Genomic DNA, 23,325 nt, shown 5'->3' with positions numbered 1-23,325 from the left:
AATTAATATCATGGAATCTGGTCCCATCACTTCATGGCAATAAAAGGGGAAACAGTGGAAGCAGTGACAGATTTTCTTTTGTCGGACTCCAAAATCACTGTGTATGGTGACTGTATACATGAAATTAAAAGATACTTGCTCCTTGGAAGGAAAACTATGACAAACCTAGACAGTGTATTTAAAAGCAGAGACATCACTTTGCCAACAAAGGTGATGTTAGGGAAGATTGAAGGCAGGAGGAGAAAGGGATGACAGAGGATGAGATGGTTGGATGTCATCACTGATTCAATGGACATGAGTTTGAGCAAGCTATGGGAGTTGGTGATGGACAGGGAAGCCTGGTGTGCTACAGTCCATGGGGTCACAAAGAGTCAGGCATAAGTGAGTGAGTGAACTGACATCTGTCAAAACTCATCTAACTGTACACTTTAAAAAGGGTGCATTTTACTGTATGTAAATTATACTTCAATAAATCTGACTTTTCAAACAATATATAAAATTAATCAAGAATACACATTGCCACTGGTTTTTTGGGGGTAATAAATGTTACGAAAAGACCAAAGAAACTAATAAAATAGGTCAAATAAGCAAAAAGAGATAGTTTATTTTAAAAAAATTCTGAGATTTTGAGTCTCTTAGACTTAAAATTGAATACTGGAAAAATAGGTAATGTTGGACAAGTTAGGTAAGCTTTCCAAATCTCAATTTTCTCATCTGTAAAGCTGAAATAATACCTCCTATTTTATAAAGTAGTTTTAAGATTAATCTAACAATTTGGTTCCTACCACACAGTAGGCAAAGTAAAGTGTCTGCGTGTGAAGTGGTGCCTCTTTTTTAAAGTCAGTAAAAAGTAACTTTCATCTCTCTACATCAGTCATTCAGTCAACACATATTAGTTAAATATCTATTAACATTTTCCCAAATAAGCAATCTCAAAACAGAGAGAAGCACATAAGTCCCCTGAAATGAACACATTTTTCTAAGCTTCTGCAATTTTATCTCAGAAAAGTTGATAAGAACAGCAATCAAGAAAAAAACACAATCTGCTTTTCCACTGAATGATACACTGGTAAGGAACATAAATTTTATCAGCAATAAATGTGAATTAAATAAGATTTAAGCTAAGATTTCCAAGAGGTACAATTTTCTAAACAAATAGGAAGGTTACCAAATTAATTTCAACACTGTAGGAACTTTCATTTAACTCGTACTTAAGACCTTTCTGCGTGCTAAGCAAAGGGTATAGATATTTTGTAGGTTTAAAGTTTGAGATGAATGTAAATTACACAGAAATTCCACTTACCTAAATAAGTAAGGTGACTGAAGTAGAAATAAAATGTATCCCAAAATAGTATTTCTTAATGTATAGAAATACATTTCTGTACATTTTCTAAGTGTCAAAATGAAGTTTTCAGTGACATTTAAATAAACAGTCTCAGCACTGGAATTATTTACAAAGGTGAAACTTGAATTACAAACATTTGGCAAACATATATCTTGTTTTTCTTCCCAAATCAAAATCTTGCCCTGCACATATGTATGTATCATGTATATTTCATATATATGTATATATACACACACACATATACACATACTTTGTCCCTGCAACAAGCCCCATCATATGCCCAGACACACGTTTTTTAAAAAAACTGCTCCTTCAAAACAGAATTTAAAGTATTATTCCACATCTTATAAACTTCAGGTTTCAAAAATGCAGCAAATATTGACTAAAGAATAAGAAATTAAGATGATATACAAATCTTCTTTTTTCTCTAAAGCCAAAACAAAGCCTCCAAACAAATCCAATAGGAATCTGCATTATAAACTGAGCTCTTCTCTATGATGCACATTTGTAATAATAGAGATCATTCTTTTTTGCTAGTGCTAAAACTCTGTCTCTAGAAGCGGAGTGAATTTAAAAGAAGCTTAATATTACACACTAAATTTGAAGACACGGCACCAATGTTTTCCACCTCTTTGATACTGCCTGGGGAAGGGGAGGGGGCTCAAGCAAATTACTTATGGCTATTTCTTGACTGGAAACTAAAGTCTTCTAGCACTTTCTTGGTGTAAATTTACAGCTTGAATGCAAAAATCAAATAAAGGGACTTTATTTATAAGCTAAAAATAAACATAAAGTCCATGAAACTTTCATTTCTCATTCTGTACTTTATCACAAGAAGTAACTAAAGAGGTCATAGGAATTTGTTCATTTCAAGATTCTGAGGGGTCATAATGAGTTTTTTTTTTTTTTTAAACATGTTTTTCATGTATTTTAGAAACTAAAACTCGTAGAGGTTATAGAGCACCCTAAAGTTAAATATGCCCAACTTGAACATTTTTCTGTAAGCAACTCCTTAAGATCACTCATCAAATTCTAAGTCAGTATACCTTCCTGCAGCCTTAGAAGGAAAATTACCCTAAAATACCTAAATATGGATATTCTACAATCTTTAATAATGCCAAATTAATGATTTCTTTACATTATTAGGAAATTGTTACTCATTTGTATATTCTCTGCCTCATTCCTTACTTCTGCTCAGTCAGTCAGTCAGTCAGTCAGTTCAGTCGCTCAGTCGTGTCCGACTCTTTACTTCTGCTGCTGCTGCTGCTGCTGCTGCTAAGTCGCTTCAGTCGTGTCCAACTCTGTGCGACCCCATAGATGGCAGCCCACCAGGCTCCCCCGTCCCTGGGATTCTCCAGGCAAGAACACTGGAGTGGGTTGCCATTTCCTTCTCCAATCCTCCCCAAATAGTATTAATACATCCTCCACTCAAACAGAAACTCTCTCAAACAGTCTATGATTTTAGACTAATCTAAAGTGCGTAACTCTCTCAGGATGAATGTCCTATATGCCCTCATTGTTGCATTTATATCAGAAAATAACTCCTTAAGGAGAGAAACCATATGTGAATGGATTTTTTCCCCTTCCAAAGTGCCTAGTACAATATTGGCACTTTTTTTTTTTCTTTCCATATAACAGTCTAACTATTCTTGGAATACACTTGAATAAATTTCTACGAACATGATTCCCACCTCAAATTCTACTTTGCCAGCCTAAACATGGAGTTATTTTTTTTCCCTCTGAGAAGTAGCTAGTTTGGGAAGTGTAAAGTATCCCAAACTCTGCAACAATGAAAAACATTTAGACAGCGATGATTCAATTTTTTTAAAAAAGTATCTGACATCTTTAAGACAACTGGCAGAATAAGATGATCAGAAATTTGTTTTCACTATAAATAAATCTAGGAGGAAGGAAAATGGGCACGTGAGTATACACATATACACACACGCACACACACACATAGAGGATTCATGTAGCTACACAAACCCCATTATACCAAGTGACAAGTCAAGATTTGTTTTCCTGGGAAAACATAACACAATATTATGTATTTCATTCAAGGTGCTGTTGCCTAGAAGTATCACACTGGTTATTTAGGCTATAATATTACATCTGGATTAGTCTATAGCTGCTAATGACTATATTCAACCATATTCTACCTGACTGATATTATTGTCTTGACCAGTAAACATATTGGGCTTTCCTGGTGGCTCAGACAGTAAAGAATCCGCCTGCAATGCAGGAGACCCAGGTTAATCCCTGGGTTGGGAAGATCCCCTGGAGAAGGAAATGGCAACCACTCCAGTATTCTTGCCTGGAGAATTCCATGGACAGAGGAGCTTGATGGGCTACAGTCCATGGGATCAAATGGGATCAAAGGGTTGGACACGACTGAGCAACTAATACTTTCACTTTCATCAATATACTATCTGCATAAAGAAAGTTTTCCTCTAGCTTAAATAATTAGAAATAGGTTATTTTATAGCAAATAAAAGAAAACTCTGACCACTCAGACAATAACCTGTTTTACTCCATCCAAAGGTTTATATGAGAAAATGAAACACATATATAACCTAAATGGGTAATGCTAACAAGCATATATAAAGATACATTTCAAAAAAGGGTATTGAATCCTGTCAAATGCTTTTCTCTGCATCTATGAAATAATCATATGATTTTTGTCCTCTATTTTGTTAATGTGTCATTTAGGCCCGTATTTCCTTATTGATGTTCTGTCTGGATGATTTATCTATTGATGTAAGTGGGGTGTTAAAAGTCCCCTACTAATGTGTTACTGTCAATTTCTCCCTTTAAGTCTGTTAATAATTGCTTTACATAATTTTGTGCTCCTATGTTAGATGTCTTCTTGATGGATTGTTCCCTTTATCATTATATTATGCCCATCTTTGTCTCCTGTTACCTTTTAGGGCCTGAAGTCTACTGTGTCTGATATGACCATGCCTATGTTCACTTTCTTTTACCTGCCATTTAGAGTATCATCTTCCATCCCCATGAGCCTATGTTTGTATTTAGAGCTGAGATGAGTCTCCTAGAGGCAGCATATAGTTGGACCTTGTTTTTGAATGCATTCAGCCAGTCTATGTTTTTTGATTGGACTCTCAAGAGTTCCCCAACACCACAGTTCAACAGCATCAATTCTTTCTTTGGTGCTCAGCTTTCTTCATGGTCCAACTCTCACATCGGTACATGACTACTGGTAAAACCATAGCCTTGACTAGCCAGAATTTGTCGGCAAAGTGACGTCTCTGCTTTTTAATACACTGTCTAGGTTTGTCATAGCTTCTCTTCCAAGGAGCAAGTGTCTTTAAATTTCATGGCTTCAGTCACAACTGCAGTGATTTTGGAGCCCAAGAAAATCTGTCACTGTTTCCATTTTTTCCCCATCGATTTGCCATGAAGTGATGGGACTGGATGCCACTGTTTGTTTTTTGAATGTTGAGTTTTAAGCCAGCTTTTTCACTTTCCTCTTTCACCTTCATCAAGAGGCTCTTTATTTATAGTTATCTATGATTAAGTTCCTGACTTCTTAAAATCAAATGCATCTGGACAACTCTGCATTTTTACTCCCCTCCCCCTAAAATTATAGAGATACATTTACTCCTTTTGTCTTTTAATGTTCCTCCTAGCTTTCTATGTGGTTAACTTACTACTTTCACCATGTATTTGCCTTTACTGATGAGCTTTTTCCTTTCAACTTTCTAGTTGTGGCCTTTTCTTTTTTGCTCAGAGAACCTCTTTAATATTGTGAAGCTGGTTTGGCTGTGCTAGACTCCTTTAGTTTTTGCTTTTTCTGTAAAACTTTTGAGTTCTTTGTCAAATCCGAATGCAAGTCTTTTTAGGTAGAGTATTCTTGACTGTAGGGTTTTCTCCTTTCATCACTTCAAATACATCGTGTCACTCCTGGTCTGCAGAGTTTCTGCAGAAAAATCAGCTGATAGCCTTATAGGAGTTCCCTTGTATGTAACTTGCTTTTTCATTGCTGCTTTCAATATTCTCTTTAATTTTTAATCATTTAAATTATGTCTTGGCATGGTCCTCTTTGGATTAGTTCTGTGCTTCCTAGATCTGGATGTCTATTTCTTTCCCAGGTTAGAGAAATTTTCAGTTATTACGTCTTAAAATATGTTCTCTGGCCGTTTCCCTGGGAGGCATTCCCATACTGGTACCTACAGGCTGGTGAGCAGGGATAGGGCTAGGTCCTGGGCCTGATAAGCTAAAGAGAGGATTCCAAAATGGTGATCACTAGCACTTTCACTTTTCACTTTCATGCATTGGAGAAGGAAATGGCAACCCACTCCAGTGTTCTTGCCTGGAGAATCCCAGGGACAGGGGAGCCTGGTGGGCTGCCATCTATGGGGTCGCACAGAGTCGGACACAACTGAAGTGACTTAGCAGCAGCAGCAGCAGCACACTGGTGTCCCTGTGGTAGAACAAGCTTCCAAAAATGGCAGTCACCAGTGTCTATGTCCCTAGGGTGAGCTCCAGCTGCCTCCAGCCTCTGTGGGTAGCACTCTAAGATCAGCATGCAGGTTTGACTCAAGCTTCTTTCAAATTATTTCTGCCCTGGGTCTGGGAGAGTATGAAATTTTTGTGTACAAAATTCAAGAGTGGAGTCTCTATTTTCCACAGCCCTCTGGGTCTCCTGAAAGTAAGCCCCACTGGCCTTCAAAGTCAAATGTTCTGTGGGTTTATCTTCCTGGTCTAGGACTGTAGGCCTGGGGAGTCCAACATGGGGCTCAGATCACTCCTTCCTTGGGGAGAACTTCTTCAATTGCAATTCTTCTATTTCTCAGTCACCCAACTAGGAGTATGAGTCTTAACTGTACTGCAATTTCATACCTCCTATCTGTCTCATTGTAGTTCCTTCTCATCTTTGGTTGTAGATTTTTTCTAGTAGATTTCAGTCTTTCTTATCAGTAGTTGCTCTGTAAATAGTTGCAGTTTGGATGTGTCAATGAGAGGAAGTGAGCTTGGGGTCTTCTTACTCTGCCATTTTGCTGGGTGCTATGCAGTTTTCTTTTGATTGGTGTATACATAGTGTATATTTTCTCATCTGTTTAACTTGTATCTTTATATTTAAACTGGGTTTCTTATAAGCAGTATGTAATTGAGTCTTCTTTGTTTTAAATATAATCATACTATCACTTTTAATTGGAACATTTAGACCATTTACATTTAATGTGATTATATGGTTGGATTTAAATCTCTATCTTGATATTTATTTCTCTAACCTTTTCTTTCTTCTCTTTTTCTTTTTCACCTGCCATTTTCTGAGAATTTTTTTTTTAATGATTCTATTTCCTCTACCACTGACTTATCAGCTATACCTCTTTTTTCTTCTACTTATGTTGAAAGTACAATATATTATTCTTCTTGATTTAAACAATTATCTTTAAGAAAAAAATTCTTAAATGAGGGAGAAAAGGCTTTTATATCCACCTACATGTTTACTTTTCATAGTGCTGCTCATTTCTTTTCAAAGTTGTAAATTTCCATCTGATATCATTTTCTTTATACCTAAAGAACTATTTTCAACATTTCTGACATTGCAGGTTATGTTGGTGACAAATTCTCTAAGCTTTGTTTATTCCCAAAAGTCTTTATTTTGCCTTCATTTTCAGGAGATCTTTTTTGCCAGGTACGGAGTTCTAGATTGAGCGGGGCAGTTTTTTGTTTGTTTTTAAATTTTTTAATTCCAGTACTTTCAGATGCCACTTCTGGCATGTTTAATTTCTGACAAGCAGTCTGCAATAAGTTTTATATATTTGCTTGTCTGTCATTTAAGATGATTCCCACCCCCTACCCCACCTTTGCTGTTTTTAAGATATTTTCAAGATTTTTGTCATTGGTTTCAGCAATTTTTGTGCCTGGTTCTTCTGTTTAGAGATTTGCGAACTCCTGCAATCGTTAGCTTTACAGTTTTTTAAATCAAACTTGGTAAATGTTTGTCCATTATTTCTTGAAATAGTCTGTCTCCCCATCTCCTTCTGAAACGTGTTACACTTACGTTAAACTGCTTGATATTGCCCCATAGCTTACTGGCGCTGTCTTTTTCTTCTTTTTCTCCCAAGCTCTTTTTTGCTCTTGGTGTTTCATTTTAGATAATTGCTACTGCTATGTTTTCAGATTTTAACTAATTCTTTTCTCCTGCAATCTGCTGTATTTTTCATTTCAGATACTGTGTTTTTCATCTCTAGAAGTTCTATTTGGGTTTTTCTTTTTAAAAATAACTTCTATGTCTCTTCTTGGCATGTTCATGTTTCCCTCTACCTTCCTGAACATATGGAGTATACTTACAATTGCTGCTTTCACATCGTCTACTAATTCAATCTTAGATGTCATTTCTTTCTGTCTTCTTATTGGTTGATTTTGTCCCAGTTATGGGTCATACTTTCCTGCTTCTTTGCATGTCTGGTAATTTTTTTTAGGACACAAGACATTATTTTACATTGTTTGGTACTGGATTTTTATTTCAGATTTGTTTTGGATATATTTATTTTTTGCTTCACTGTATGGATATGTAGCATATTTTTAAAAAGCAAAAAATGGTCTTTATGACATGAATCAATGAACAAATGAATCTGTGTAATTTATCTATTTATTCACCCTCAACAACTTTTCTAATTTTTGGGTGCACACTGTGACATATGGGACCTTGGTTCCCTGAATAGGGCTTGAACCTGTGCCCCCTTCACTGGAAGGCAGAATCTTAAACACCAGACTGCCAGGGAAGTGACTACCCTCAATAAATTTTTAAGTATACAGTATTGTTAACTATGGGAGAAGGCAATGGCACCCTACTCCAGTACTCTTGCTAAGCTCAATGTTGCACAGGTGATCTCTAATACTTTTTCATCTTTCATAATGAAATTTATACTCATTGAACAACAACTCCCCATTCCCTCTTCCCTCCTGTCCCTGGCAATTACTATTCTACTTTCTGCTTCTATGAGTTTGATTACCTTAGATATCACATGTAAGTAGAATCATGCAGTATTTGTCTTTCTGTGACTTATTTATTTCACTTAGCATAACATCCTCAAGGTTCGCGCGTGTTGCTGGATGACAGAGTTCCACCACTTGAAGGCTGACTAATACCCCACCGTACATATACATATATACCACCATTTTCTTTATTCATTCATCTACCAATGGACATTTGGGTTGCTTTCACCTCTTGGTTATTGAATAATGTTTCAATTAACATATAAGTGTAAATAACTCTTCAAGATCCTGATTTCAATGATTTTGGATAAATACCTAGAAATGGGATTGCTGCACCTCACAGTATGGATTTTTTTTCTTTTTTTGCATTAAGTGTTTCTGAGTTTTGTCCTGTCTGTAGTTAAATAACTTGGAAATGGTTTGATCATTTCAAGGCTTAATTTTAACCCTTGTTAAGGGGTGCCAGAGTAGATTCTAGTCTAGGGCAATACCCTTAAGACTTTACCCAATGCCTGTCTATCAGGAAGTCTTTCCACTCTGACTGTAGCCGTCCATGCACCTCTGTCCATGGGATTCTCCAAACAAGAATACTGGAGTGAGCTGCCATTTCCTTCTCCAGGGGATCTTCCTGATCCAGGAATTGAACCAGGTCTCCTGTACTGGGATTCTCTGATAGCTCAGTTGGTAAAGAATCCACCTGCAATGTGGGAGACCTGGGTTAGATCCCTGGACTGGGAAGATCCCCTGGAGAAGGAAAAGGCTACCCATTCTAGTCTTCTGGCCTGGAGAATGCCATGGACTGTATAACCTATGGGGTCGCAAAGTATGGGACATGACTAAGCAACTTTTACTTTCATTTTCTTTACCAACTGAGCTACAAGGGAAGCACCTTAACACCAATACGCTTCATTTAATTACTATGCCATTGTTTTGCTGCCACTTAAAAAGCTTCACTTCATTTGTAGCTGACTTCACAGGGGCAAGTGTTAATTACAACAAGGGTAAGCATTAATTACAAAACCACCTCATGAAATATTGTTCTGCTATAGAGTACATTCTAACTCAAGCATGACTGAAAAGAATAATCTTCCATGTAAATATAAATTCTTTGTCTTTTCTTGTACCATAAAGATGTAAATTTTGGCTATCACTCCAAATATATTTTTATTTTTTTTAATATTAAACTTTTAAAGTAAACTTTTAATCACAATCTAGCACACATAGTGTACAGCTTGATTAATTTTCATAAAGTAAATGCACCCATGTAACCATACCCAGGCCAAGATATATACTACAAGAACACAAATTTGGTTTAACACTCAGAACTCAAAATAGGAAAAAAGAAAAAAGAGAAAAACCATATTGCCGCAACAGATTTTATCAAATATAAGTATTTAATAAGATTTACTCAGTCGTGATTTTATTAAATGCTTACAGCAAACTATCAGTAGAACAGAACTTCCTTAACCGGCTACACAGAAGATCATCTTGTACTATTTTCTTGTCAAAACCCTTCTCCCCAAAGTAACAACTCTCCTGTCTTCTAACACAATAAATTGCTTCCCCCCCCCCCATTTTTAAACTTCGTATAGCTGGAATGATATAAAATGTATACTCTTTTGTGACTGACTTTTTCCCCTGAACATTATGTTCCTGAGATTCATCCACATAGTTGTGTACTGCAATACTTCATGTTGTACAGTATTCCATTGTACAAATACACCACTATTTAGTTATCCAGTTTGTTGTTGAATATTTAGATTGTTTACAGTTTTTGGGTATGTGAATATTGCTCTATGAACACTGTTATACATGTGTTTTCAGTTCAGTTCAGTCGCTCAGCCGTGTCTTGACTCTTTGCGACCCCATGGACTGCAGCACACCAGGCTTCCCTGTCCATCACCAACTCCTGGAGCTTGCTCAAACTCATGTCCATCAAGTCAGTGATGCCATCCAACCATCTCATCCTCTGTCGTCCCCTTCTCCACCTGCCTTCCAGCATTTCTGCTGGGTATATAACTAAGAGTGAAATTGTAAGGTCATGTGGTGTGAGTATGAGTAAGTTAAGCTTTAGTAATAAAAAATGTTTAAAGGTATTAACCAGAGTGGTTAAAGCAATTTATATTCCCACGAAGTGTGGAAAATATGTTGCAGATACAATGTAATCTCACAAACAACTGGTAAACTCATCTTTTAATAAGGTATATGTAATACAAATTGCAAATACCCTTTTCCACTCTGTGGCTTGCCTTTTCATTCTTAATGGTGTCTTAATGAACAGATTTTCTTAATTTTAATGTAGTACAATGTATCATTTTTTCTTTTTATTGTTAAAACCACATGTATTCAATTTAAGAATCTTTGCCTCTTCCAGGGTCACAAAGATAATGTTTTCTTCCAGAAGCTTTATTGTTTTACTTTTCATATCTATAATTTATCTTTTGATTTCTTTATATGATTTGACGTCAAGATTCATCTTCTTTTCCCCCACATGGGTATCTATCTAATTGACCTAGTACAATTTATTGAAAAGAATGTTCCTTCCTCTCTGCACTGTAATGTTATCTTGGATATAAATCAGGGGTCAATATAACGTGTGCATCTGTTGGCTCCATTTTGCTTCATTCACTATTTGTCTTCTCTTGTCTTTACTACTGTTGCTTTATAATAAGTCTTGATATCCTATAGTAAAAATCCTCCAGTTTTGTTATTCAAGACTATCTTAGCTATTCTCGGTCCTTTGCATTTTTATAATTTAAGGATCAGCTTGTCAATTTCAAAACCTAACAAACAAATCTTTAGGGATATTGCTTGAGACTACCCTGAATCTATGTGGGGAAAATTGAAATCACAGACCACTGACTCTCTTAATCCATAACTGATATCTTTTTCTTTTGTCTTAATTTTTCCTAATAATGTCTTAAATTTTTTAGTGAAGAGGTTTAATTAATTTTGTATATTTGATGTTTTCAATATACTAATATGGCATTATTTTTAAAGTTTTACTTTTTGTTTGTTGCTAGTATATGGGCCTAAGATTGATTTTGTTTACCAACATTGTATCTGGCAACCTTGCAATACAAAAATTAACTTTTTAGTTCTATCAGTTTATAGATTCTTTCAAACTTTCTCTGTAACAATCAGGTCATCTATAAATAATTGCAGTTTAATTTCCCTCTTTCTAATCATTATGCATCCTTACTTACTGCACGTCTAGGCCAACCTTGTCAATAGAACTTTCTGTGATAACTGAAGTGTTCTATATTTGTGGTATATAGTAGCCACTAGTCACATATGCCTTTTGAGCACCTGCCACGTGGCCAGTGTGACTGATAATCTATAATTTTAACTAATTAGAATCTAAATTGACAAATATGGTATCAGACAGCTCAGATCTAGGATCTTCAATATAATGGTGATACACGACTTTACAGCAGGGATCTTGTTTTAATCCTAATCGAAAGATAAATAAACACCTCCAGTATTTTGCCACTATACATGATACTTGCTTTAGATTTGCAGGGGAAGCAACTAACACACCCTATCAGGTTGAAGAAGGAATAGTTTGCTACAAGCATTTTAAAAAATCCTAAGTGGGTAAATTTTATCAAATACTATTTGATAAACCAATTGACATGATGTATTCTCTCTTTTTCTGTTAATTTTAGTCATTTACATGCACTGAATTCTGAATAACAAACTTATGCTGCTATAGTAAATTCAACTTGGTCATGACATCTATTTCTTTATTGATCTATCTAGAATTGATTTGCTAATATTTTTAGAATGTGTTCACCCATGTTCACAAGAGCAATGGATTTGAAATTCTCCTTTCTTATGATATCTTTATCAGGTTTTGGTATTAAGGTTATGCAAGCCTCAAAACAGACTGGGAAATATTTTCTTTTTATTCTCTGAAAGCATTTTAGTAATATTGATGTTATTTCTTCTGAAGATTTCTTGGAAGAATTTATTTGTGAAACCACCTGGGCCTAAAGATTTCTTTGTGGAAAAGTTTCAAATTACAGACTCAATTTCACTAATATATATGGAACTACCCAAGTTATTAATTTCCTATAATTTTAGCAAACTTTTTTCCTAGGAATTTGTCCATTTCATCTAAATTTTTAACTCTTCTGGCATAAAGTTATTTTTAAAATCCTCTTGCTGCTGCTGCTAAGTCGCTTCAGTCATGTCCAACTCTGTGCGACCCCATAGACGGCAGCCCACCAGGCTTCCCCGTCCCTGGGATTCTCCAGGCAAGAACACCGGAGTGGGTTGCCATTTCCTTCTCCAATGCATGAAAGTGAAAAGTGAAAGTGAAGTCGCTCAGTCTTAGCGACCCCATGGACTGCAGCCTACCAGGCTCCTCTGTCCATGGGATTTTCCAGGCAAGAGTACTGGAGTGGGGTGCCATTGCCTTCTCCGTTAAAATCCTCTTACCTCATCTTAAATGAGTAAAAATGCTCATTTAAAAGGTGACTGAGGGACTTCCCCAATGGTACAGTGGATAAGAATTTGCCTACCAATGCAGGGGACACGGGTTGGATCCTTGGTCCTGGAAGATTCCACGTGCCTTGGAGCAACTAATTCTGTGTGCCACAAATTCTGAGCCTGCACGACACACTACTAAGTCTGCATGCTACTACTACTAAAGACTATGCACCTAGAGCCTGTGCTCCCCAACAAGAGAAACCACTACAATGAGAAGCCCATGTACCATGACAGAGTAGTCCCAACTCGCCACAACTAGAGAAAGCCCGTGTGCAGCAAGACCTAAAACAACGCAAATAAACACATAAATAATTAAAAAAAAATGTTTTTTAAGGTGATGGATTGGCTATATTATTGTTGCAGATTTTCCTATCTTCTGCATCTGTATAATGGAGATGGACAAGGCTTATACAAACCAGAAGTTTATGAGATACTTACAAAAATACTCTATTTGCAATGTCTACCTTAATATAGTACTCAGAATTCCATCTATCATGACATTTCCAACAACAGCAGTGTTTGGAACTTTGCAAAAATCTTATTTACTACTTCTAACATGTCAACAGTTTGGAACACAAATGACATTATGTCAAAGACCTATTCTTATCCAACTCACCTAAAGATAAGCACTTTAGTGATAAAAAATGCGATGCAGGATACAGGATGCTTGGGGCTGGTGCACTGGGATGACCCAGAGGGATGGTACGGGTAGGGAGGTGGGAGGGGGGTTCAGGATGTGGAACACATGTACACCTGTGGTGGAATTATGTTGATGTATGGCAAAACCAATACAATATTGTAAAGTAATTAGCCTCCAATTAAAGTAAATAAATTAAAAAAAAAAAAAAGGCCATGATCACAAGACAGTCTAATTACTATATCTGTGTGTGTGTGTGTGTGTGTGCACTAAGTCGCTTCAGTTGTATACAACCCTGTGGACCATAGTCCGTCAGGCTCCTCTGTCCATGGAATTCTCCAGGCAAGAATACTGGAGTGGGTTACCATGCCCTCCTCCAGGGGGTCTTCCCAACCCAGGGATGGAACCCACATCTCTTATGTCTCCTGCATTGGCAGGTGGATTCTTTACCACTAGAAGCTAACTGGGAAGTCCAATTACTATATCTAATAACAAAGAACTGAAATACATGTGTGTAAGTGTGTAAACTTCACATGTGTAAGACCAAGAAGCTGTATAGCATAGTAAAGAATGCAGGCATTTAACTGTTGCTTCTGGGTTTGAATCTTGGCTCTATCACTTATTAACTCTGTGTCTCTAAGAAAGTTTTTAACTTGCTTATACCACAGTTTCCTCATATACCATATGGGTTTAAAGAATAACTAGTTCATAGGGTAGGATTAAATGAGTTAATGTATATAGTGTTTAAATCAATGCCAGGCACATAGAAAATAATCACACCAAATTTTTAAAAAGTGAGACAGTTTTAATAATTAAAAAAGTAAATCAAAATTTAAAATTTATACATAGTTTACAGGAAGCTGTACACACTTTCAACCTAATTCTATCCAAGTTTGAAAACCTTCACTACTTCATGAAATAATATTATGCTTTATATGATGACCCAATCAATAAGTATTTATTGAACACTTATTAGGCACTGGGATGTAAAAACAAGAGACATAAGGTTTAAACCGTAAAACCTTAAACCTGCCCCTTAAAACCTTATAATCAATCAGATCAGATCAGATCAGATCAGTCGCTCAGTCGTGTCCAACTCTTTGCGACCCCATGAATCACAACACGCCATGCCTCCCTGTCCATCACCAACTCCTGGAGTTCACTCAGACTCACGTCCATCGAATCAGTGATGCCATCCAGCCATCTCATCCTCTGTCGTCCCCTTCTCCTCCTGCCCCCAATCCCTCCCAGCTTCAGAGTCTTTTCCAATGAGTCAACTCTTCGCATGAGGTGGTCAAAGTACTGGAGTTTCAGCTTTAGCATCAGTCCTTCCAAAGAAATCCCAGGGCTGATCTCCTTCAGAATGGACTGGTTGGATCTCCTTGCAGGCCAAGGGACTCTCAAAAGTCTTCTCCAACACCACAGTTCAAAAGCATCAATTCTTCAGTGCTCAGCCTTCTTCACAGTCCAACTCTCACATCCATACATGACCACTGGAAAAACCATAGCCTTGACTAGACAGACCTTTGTTGGCAAAGTAATGTCTCTGCTTTTGAATATGCTATCTAGGTTGGTCATAACTTTCCTTCCAAGGAGTAAGCGTCTTTTAATTTCATGGCTGCAGTCACCATCTGCAGTGATTTTGGAGCCCAGAAAAATAAAGTCTGATACTGTTTCCACTGTTTCCCCATCTATTTCCCATGAAGTGATGGGACCAGATGCCATGATCTTCATTTTCTGAATGTTGAGCTTTAAGCCAACTTTTTCACTCTCCACTTTCACTTTCATCAAGAGGCTTTTGAGTTCCTCTTCACTTTCTGCCATAAGGGTGGTGTCATCTGCATATCTGAGGTTATTGATATTTCTCCCGGCAATCTTGATTCCAGCTTGTGTTTCTTCCAGTCCAGCGTTTCTCATGATGTACTCTGCATGTAAGCTAAATAAGCAGGGTGACAATATACAGCCTTGACGTACTCCTTTACCTATTTGGAACCAGTCTGTTGTTCCATGTCCAGTTCGAACTGTTGCTTCCTGACCTGCATACAGATTTCTCAAGAGGCAGATCAGGTGGTCTGGTATTCCCATCTCTTTCAGAATTTTCCACAGTTTATTGTGATCCACACAGTCAAAGGCTGTGGCATAGTCAATAAAGAGAGTTTTTTTGGAACTCTCTTGCTTTTTCGATGATCTAGTGGATGTTGGCAATTTGATCTCTGGTTCCTCTGCCTTTTCTAAAACCAGCTTGAACATCAGGAAGTTCACAGTTCACGTATTGCTGAAGCCTGGCTTGGAGAATTTTGAGCATTACTTTACTAGCGTGTGAGATGAGTGCAATTGTGCAGTAGTTTGAGCATTCTTTGGCATCGCCTTTCTTGGGGATTGGAATGAAAACTGACCTTTTCCAGTCCTGTGGCCACTGCTGAGTTTTCCAAATTTGCTGGCATACTGAGTGCAGCACTTTCACAGCATCATCTTTCAGGATTTGGAATAGCTCAACTGGAATTCTATCACCTCCACTAGCTTTGTTCGTAGTGATGCTTTCTAAGGCCCACTTGACTTCACATTCCAGGATGTCTGGCTCTAGGTCAGTGATCACACCATCGTGATTATCTGGGTCATTAAGATCTTTTTTGTACAGTTCTTCTGTGTATTCTTGCCACCTCTTCTTAATATCTTCTGCTTCTGTTAGGTCCATACCATTTCTGTCCTTTATCGAGCCCATCTTTGCATGAAATGTTCCTTTGGTATCTCTGATTTTCTTGAAGAGATCTCTAGTCTTTCCCATTCTGTTGTTTTCCTCTATTTCTTTGCATTGATCGCTGAAAAAGGCTTTCTTATCTCTTCTTGCTATTCTTTGGAACTCTGCATTCAGATGTTTATATCTTTCCTTTTCTCCTTTGCTTTTCGCTTCTCTAATAAACAGTTTAGAATATAAGACCATATATAATTAAGTTCTAAATTTTGTGGTAAAGAACATAAATCCTGACTAAGACAGGAAATTCCATTAGAACTGATGAAAGGATGCCTAGTGTACTACAGGCATCCCCAAAAGTAAGGGCTTACTCTGCATCATGCCAAGTCTTTTCTTATTGTCGCGTAGTCGCTAAGTCCTATCTGACACTTTGCGACTCCATGGACTGTAGCCTGACGGGCTCCTCTGTCCATGTGATCTCCCAGGCAAGAATACTGGAGTGGGTTGCCATTTCCTTTTCCAGGTGATCTTCCTGACCCAGGGATCAAATCCATATCTCCTGTAATGGCAGGTGGATTCTTTACCATGAAGCCACCAAGAAAGCCCATGAAAAGTTCTAGAAAGGACCAAAGAATCTAACCTTTCCCTACCTTCATACAAAAAAGAACAATAGCAAAATAAAGTTTAAAAATAAAAGTTTTAAAAAACTTTAAAAAATAATGTTTAAAAAATATTTGGCTAATATTGTAGTCTGTTGGGGCTTCCCTGGCAGCTCAGTCAGTAAAGAAACTGCCTGCAGTACAGGAGACCCAGGTTCAATCCCTGGGTCAGGAAGATCCTGTGGAGAAGGAAATGGCAACTCACTTCAGTCTTCTTGCCTGGAGAACCCCATGGACAGAGAAGCCTGGGGTTAGTCACTCCATGGGGTCGCAAAACTCGGACACAACTGAGTGACTAAACCACCACCACCACACTTTTTACATATGGTGTGCTACTATAGGTATTTGCAGTACTTTAAGCACAAAATTTCACCAGCATAGTTGTACTGGGCTGCCCATTCTAAAGATAAAAGACAAAACAAAAACCACTACTTATTAGTTAAGAACCAGAAAAGAAAAGCAGACCACTACACCTTTTACGTTAGGTTTGCATGCATGCTCAGTTGCTCCAGTGGTGTCTGACTCTTTATGACCCTATGGAATGTAGACCACCAGGGTTCTCAGACCATGGGATTCTCCAGGCAAGAATACTGGAGTGGGTTGCCATCCTCCACTCCAGGGGATCTTCCCAAAACAGGGACTGAACCCACGTCTCTTATGTCTCCTGCATTGGCAGGCAGGTTCTTTACCACTGAGCCACTAAGGAAGCCCAAATCAGGCTTAGTAAGCTGGAATCAAGATTGCTGGGAGAAATATCAATAACCTCAGATATGCAGATGACACCACCTTTATGGCAGAAAGTGAAGAGGAACTCAAAAGCCTCTTGATGAAAGTGAAAGAGGAGAGTGAAAAAGTTGGCTTAAAGCTCAACATTCAGAAAATGAAGATCATGGCATCTGGTCCCATCACTTCATGGGAAATAGATGGAGAAACAGTGGAAACAGTGTCAGACTTTATTTTTTTAGGCTCCAAAATCACTGTAGATGGTGACTGCAGCCATGAAATTAAAAGACGCTTACTCCTTGGAAGGAAAGTTATGACCAACTTAGACAGCATATTCAAAAGCAGAGACATTACTTTGCCAACAAAGGTCCGTCTAGTCAAGACTATGGTTTTTCCAGTGGTCATGTATGAATGTGAGAGTTGGACTGTGAAGAAAGCTGAGTGCCGAAGAATTGATAAGTCCTGGGTGTTCACTGGAAGGACTGATGCTGAAGCTGAAACTCCAATACTTTGGCCACCTCATGCGAAGAGTTTACTCATTGGAAAAGACCCTGATGCTGGAAGGGATTAGGGGCAGGAGGAGAAGGGGACGACAGAGGATGAGATGGTTGAAAGGCATCACTGACTTGATGGACATGAGTTTGAGCAAGCTCCAGGAATTGGTGATAGACAGGTAAGCCAGAAGTGCTGCAGTCCATGGAGTCGTAGAGTCGGACATGACTGAGAAGCTGAACTGAACTAATGTAACATTGTAAGATACTCTGCCCTAGAAGTGTAACAAAAGAAATACTGCATTCTGGACTTTTTCCTTACCAAATACTAACTAGAATTTAGCACTTTCAAAACAAAAAGTCCGTGGTTTGATCGCTTATAGGTATTGAAACAATTTTGCATATGATTTTATCATATTTAATATATTTTCTATATTTATTGAGGTTTTAATATACTAGAAGTGAATACTAAATAACTAGCAACTGGCCTATATACAAATTTATGTTAAGTATACAATAAGACCACTAACATAACAAAAGTGCTAAGAAAAACTCCTAACAATTCTATATATGCTCATTAATTTTGACTATATAACACTGCTACAGAGTAAAAAACCATTAAGATAAAGATGGCTTAATTATTGTGCAAATAGGATTTATTGTTCTACCATAAAATGAGTTTATTTATAGTTTAAAGCTTTATTTGCAGTTATACAACACTTTGCAAATGTTATACTAAAAATCTTTTTTCTGAGTTTAATTAGAATAATAAAAAGTTACTGCAAGTGTCTTGACTTTTTGAGATGAATATTTTTACTGCTAACACCAATGCAGGCATGTACTACTTCTGATTCATAATGATTTTTACTTTCAAGAAAGCTATTATCATTAATATTAGAGAATCCTTCCTGAGACATCAATTGGAGAATTAGTCATATGGTTAGAATAGAACACGTAAAATAGATTTTCCAAAAGTGAAGCCCCTTAAGGTTAAAGTAGTAAACACTACATAAGATTGAGATAGTCTCAAATTATATAAAATAATTTTATATAATTATTATTTTCCCTCCCAGCGGCTTAAAAGTTTAGATAGATTTCCTAATAATTCACAATACTTTTCTAATATTAGAAGAAGCAGTATGCATAACGGACAAGCATGTAGACTTTCAGGCCAGAAAATAAAATTTCAAATTCTAACTGTGCCACTCACCTTGGATAAATTTTCCCTATTTGTGAAATGTGGACATACTATGTAGGCTAACTGTGAGGATTAAATAATATGGAAAAGAAAGTGCCTGACTTGCAGTCAATGAAAGAATAGCTGCTCAAAAGAAGTTAAAGTCCATCCTTCCTCAATCCTCCAATTTCGGAATAATGACTTCAACACTGAAAGGTAAAAATGGTATTGTCAACTAACACATAAGCACAGCTACTTCTAGTTGCTACTTAATAGTCTCAGAAGCTAAAGTATACTTAACCCAAGTCACAAAGTTCACCTTCCTAACCTTCTATAAATAAGTAAGTAGGCTGCCATCAAGACCTTAAAAAACAAAATCCTATACTCTCCCCCCCCCTTTTTTTTTTCTATTCAGGAAAAGGGAAGATGGAAATAAAAAATATTATACATACCTATATATTTATAACCTCTTCTGGTGTTCTGAGACCAATTCCAGTGCCTGTGTGTATATGTGGGGGAGGGGGTTGCCCTACATACAACCAGGCAAGTCCCAGGACACCAGCAAGGCATCCAAGAATTCAACTCAATTCTGACCATCTACCTGGAGACAGAATCAGATTCCATAGGTGGGCTCAGCCCCACAAAATGGCCATCTACTTCAGAGGCCAATCACAAGTCCTGGTTGTTACCTGTACTTCTGACTAACTGGCTATAAATAAGAGGTTTCCACAACCCTTCTTCAAGTTTGATTTATTTGCTAGAATGGTTTACTGCCTCAAAGAAACACTTCACTTACTGGATTGCCAGTTTATTATAAAAGGATATGATGAAAGATACAGATAACATTCAGATGGAAAGGATGTATAGGACAAGGTATGGGAAAAGGGAGTAGAGCCTTCATGCTCTCTGAGCTCGCCATTCCCTCCAAATCACCACATGGTCACCAACACGGAAGCTCTCTGAACTCTCTCCTTTTGGGTTTGCGTGGAGGCTTCACTACATGTGCATGCCTGATTAAATCATTGGTCACTGGTGACTGATTTAACCCCAAGCCCCTCTCCCAGGACTCAGGGGTGAAATTAAAGTTCCAACCCTCTGATTACATGGCTGGTCCTATTGGCTACAAGTCTCCATCCTTGAGTAGGGAACAAAAGTCACCTTCCCTGAAGCATTTTCAGGAACTAAAGACAAGAGACCAAATATTATCCCATTGCTCTTACTGCTCAGGAAATTCCAAGGGCTTTGGGAGCTGTGAACTAGAAACTGTGGTGAGAAATTTTTCCTATAAATCACAATAGTACCTTTTTTCCTCTTTCACAAGGCTAGGAAAACACTGTTTGTCTTTATATCTTATTTACAAAGAGAGCCTGCGAGGGTACAATAATGTAAGATATGTACAGTGATCAAAGCAGCCACTATAGAAAGATCTGCATTCTTCAATTTAAAACTTGCAGGTTTAAATTCAGACTGTCATCATCGTAACGACCACCCTGGATTTAGCCACTAGATATATCAGTGTCATAATCATACTACCAAATATGATACTTAAAGAGATGTGCTTATTTCTAAAGAAGATAAGAAAGTCATCCTCTCATTTGTAAAATTTCTAACCCAAACATCATTTTCAGAATCTGACTGTGTAATAAGTAAAATACTGTTTAGGCTGGCTTTCTCCTACTGAAATAAGGGGTAACTTAGTTAACCAGAATCTGTTTCAAGAGAATCAATCATAATTACCCAAACAATGCAACAGAAATGCTATCCTTTGAGGCATACAGCATTTTCCCAATTTAAGCATGTATTTATGCAATATATTAAGTTCTTAAGAGGAGTTTTAACAGCAAACAAACAGAAAAATCTATTTAAATAACATGATGTCCATGCATATATTCTAATAGATTAAGTATACAGGTCTTTACAAAACCAAAAGAATAAATACAAAGGTCAAATAGGGTAAAAATCACTCACTAAAGCTAAAAAAGTCACTCAAGTATAAAAATTGAAATTTGATATGATTTTATTCCATTCTGATAAAGGGTAAATGTAAGCTAGGAACTCAGTTACTGAATTACAGGTTTTTTAGCAGTAGTCTTTGAAATGACAGAAAGCAGGTGATGAGCATTCCACACCTTTTTATTAATTCAGCTCAATAAAGCAATATATATAAATGTATTTTTAAATGGTCAGGCGATGTAAATGTTTATATAAAGTGGGCCAAGTTTAAAAACATCCATTTCTAATCTCTTTCACTTAACACTAACTGATTAGTTTTGAGAATATAGCAAAAGTTTCATCTATTGACACATATTTCAAGAAAATATCAGGTTTGTTTGATGATTTGATAGTCAAAAGGGGAAAAGATCTCACCTAAGACCCTTAACATTTCTTTCTCTAAAATGACATTTGTTAATCCAAAGTCAACCATTAGCATTAGCAGAGTTTATTATATTTTACCTTGCCCTGCAAGTCTTTATAGCCACAGATGAAATAAAGCCAAATATTCAGAGGTGATGGCAACTAGTAACAATAAAAAATATACTGAAAAAGATACTATTTACCCAGTTGATCATAAAAGGAGAAAATCAAGAGAAATGAAAAGAGACCAGCTGCCCATCCACAAAAATAACGGATGGTAGAGCAACATCATTAGTCACTGGGGAAATGCAAATTCAAACCACAAGATACCACAATGTATATTAGAACAGACAGAAACAAACTGACAATACTGAAGTGATGACAAGGATGCAGAGGAGTAGGAACTTTCATGCACTGGTCAGTCCGCCTGAGGCACCAGGAAAGCCTGCAAAACTGTATAACTACCTGAAAAAAAAAGATCGGCAGTTTCTTATAAAGTTAAAAACATATTTAAAATGATGAGGTCCGTAAAGCCATCCCAAGGTATTTACACAAGTGAAAAACACCCAAAAATATTATAGACACAAAAATTTTTATGTAAATATAAACACTTACATAAATGTAAAATAGTACTTTTATTCATAACTGTGCCCAAAGCTGAAACCAACCCATATGTCCCTCAAAAGGTAAATGGATAAACAAATTGTGGCAATACAAAAGAATGCCACTTGGCAATAAAAAAAAAACAAACCAATGATTTATGCAACAGATGGATTAATATTAAATGCATTTTAAGTGGGGGGGGGGAAGCCAGTCCTAAGAAACTATTTTATATGATTCCATTTATATGAAATTCTAGAAAAGGCTAACTGAAGGCACAGGAAACACATTAGAGGTTGTCAGGATTTGGAATGGGAAAAAAGTTGACAACAAAGGGATTTGTAAAGTGATTAACTGTTGTTGGTAGATACATGATCTATATGTTTCTCAAAACCCAGAAAACTGCGTAACATAAAGAGTAAACTTTACTTGATATACATTAAAAAAACCAAACCAGGGTGTCACAGAACCAAAGATGGAATGTAAACTGTAACAAATGAATCTAACTGCATTACAAATTAATGACATAGCAGACAGAAGGAGATATGGAAGAAAAGACCTGACTTAACTAACTTTGGAAAAGAAAAGGCACTGTGAGAATAAGAAAAGGTGGCAAGAATACACAGAAGAACTATACAAAAAAGATTTTAATGACCCAGATAACCATAATGGTGTGGCCACTGGACTAGAGCCAGACATCCTGGAGTGTGAGGTCAAGTGGCCCTTAGAAAGTATCACTACAAACAATGCTAGTGGAGGTGATGGAGTTCCAGTAGAGCTATTTCAAGTCCTAAAAGATGATGCTGCAAAAGTGCTGCACTCAGTATGCCAGCCAATTTGGCAAACTCAGCAGTGGCCACAGGACTGGAAAAGGTCAATTTTCATTCCAATCCCAAAGAAAGGCAATGCCAAAGAATGTTCAAACTACTGCACAACTGCACTCATCTCACACGCTACCAAAGTAATGCTCAAAATTCTCCAAGCCAGGCTTCAACAGTATGTGAATCGAGAAGCTCTAGATGTTCAAGCTGGATTTAGAAAGGGCAGAGGAACCAGAGATCAAATTGCCAACAGCTGCTGGATCATAGAAAAAGCAAGAGAATTCCAGAAAAACATCTACTTCTGTTTTACTGATTATACCAAAGCCTTCGACTTTGTGGATCACAACAAACTGTGGAAAATTCTT

At 37.1% G+C, this 23,325-nt stretch overlaps 1 protein-coding gene across 1 annotated transcript in view; it reads right to left on the bottom strand.

Moving 5' to 3' along the window:
* The window catches only part of GLCE (glucuronic acid epimerase), a 110,074-nt gene that overhangs the window by 33,687 nt on the left and 53,062 nt on the right, over positions 1-23,325 (bottom strand). The window lies entirely within an intron of this gene.

Source organism: Bos javanicus, chromosome 10, assembly GCF_032452875.1.
Source record: "Bos javanicus breed banteng chromosome 10, ARS-OSU_banteng_1.0, whole genome shotgun sequence".
In the NCBI taxonomy this organism is placed as follows: domain Eukaryota; kingdom Metazoa; phylum Chordata; class Mammalia; order Artiodactyla; family Bovidae; genus Bos; species Bos javanicus.
Note: the sequence above shows the minus strand (reverse complement) of the source record. Positions and strands in the feature narration are given on the sequence as shown.